Source organism: Penaeus monodon, chromosome 24 (genome assembly GCF_015228065.2).
Source record: "Penaeus monodon isolate SGIC_2016 chromosome 24, NSTDA_Pmon_1, whole genome shotgun sequence".
NCBI classification, from domain to species: domain Eukaryota; kingdom Metazoa; phylum Arthropoda; class Malacostraca; order Decapoda; family Penaeidae; genus Penaeus; species Penaeus monodon.
Genome location: NC_051409.1, coordinates 41,102,135 through 41,102,483, shown reverse-complemented (window position 1 = coordinate 41,102,483; position 349 = coordinate 41,102,135). Strand labels below are relative to the sequence as shown.

The 349-nt window shown below is 28.1% G+C and overlaps 1 protein-coding gene across 1 annotated transcript in view; it reads left to right on the top strand.

Moving 5' to 3' along the window:
* LOC119588969 (serine/threonine-protein phosphatase 6 regulatory ankyrin repeat subunit B-like) overlaps window positions 1–349 on the top strand; it is a gene marked incomplete in the record, with an annotated part of 103,883 nt that overhangs the window by 95,972 nt on the left and 7,562 nt on the right.

Below are 349 nucleotides of genomic sequence, written 5' to 3'. Positions count from 1 at the left end.
AAGATAGAGTTTATGGGGCTTATGTGCAATGGGAGTTTAATGGAAGTTAGTATGTTATTTTAGTACTGGGCAGAGTGGAAATAGACTGAAAGGAATTTTAAGCAACCAAATCTCACAACAACATCAGTTACAACCAACAACAAAGATAATGGTAAACTAAGACTATATAAATAATAAAAAAAAAAAATTCTTTGTCACAAGACAACACCAACAAGAAGAATCAAAATATGAACAATAAAAAAAGGTAAAACATCTCATAAACATTGTTCATTTATCTGTATTTTCTCACATACGAATTAAAGCAGAAAAAAATAAAGAAAAAAGATAGTAATAAGATCTGTCTATCTAA